Source organism: Selaginella moellendorffii, unplaced genomic scaffold (assembly GCF_000143415.4).
Source record: "Selaginella moellendorffii unplaced genomic scaffold, v1.0 SELMOscaffold_65, whole genome shotgun sequence".
NCBI lineage: Eukaryota > Viridiplantae > Streptophyta > Lycopodiopsida > Selaginellales > Selaginellaceae > Selaginella > Selaginella moellendorffii.
In genome coordinates, this window is record NW_003314326.1 from 867,030 (window position 1) to 867,655 (window position 626).

The following is a 626-nucleotide window of genomic DNA, read 5'->3' on the forward strand; positions in this document are numbered from 1 at the left end:
CTCCTCAAGGATAGGCCCACTCCTCGGACCTTCTGATGCCAACACCAGTGGTGATATACTTGAGCACCAATAAAAGTCGGACTAAGGAACAACTCCGATACCAAGTTGTAAGCAACTAATTTTTCCATTTTACTTTAGTCACTTAACCGCACCTCCGACCACTTGGAGGAGTCTCATTCACAACCTCCATAAGTCCCAGTTAGGACTTGGGGCATGCTAGCCCTGAGAATGGCATCCTTGCCACTCAACCTTTGCACTTGGTCCAAGTGCTCCACATGTCCGATCCCATGACCGACACCCCAAGGTACCTCTGACATATCGGCCCGTTACACTAAGGCTATGTCCATTCACCTTGGTCACATTGGTGGTCCAACGCCACTTGCATTCCAAACCCGTCTCTCAAAGACTGGGTCATCCGTCCACGAGTGATCATCCCAGATCCACTCCTTAACATCCCTAGAAGGCCTATAGATATGGGGAATAGCCTTCCCCAATATCTCTGTTCCAGTCCCTACTAAGTCCCTTTCTGCCCTTGGCCGTGTTTGCCAACACTGCCACTGGATCGGGGCCCACAGGCCCGACCACTAAGTCCCACGGTCCTCTGGGACTTCCTCACCCCACGACCG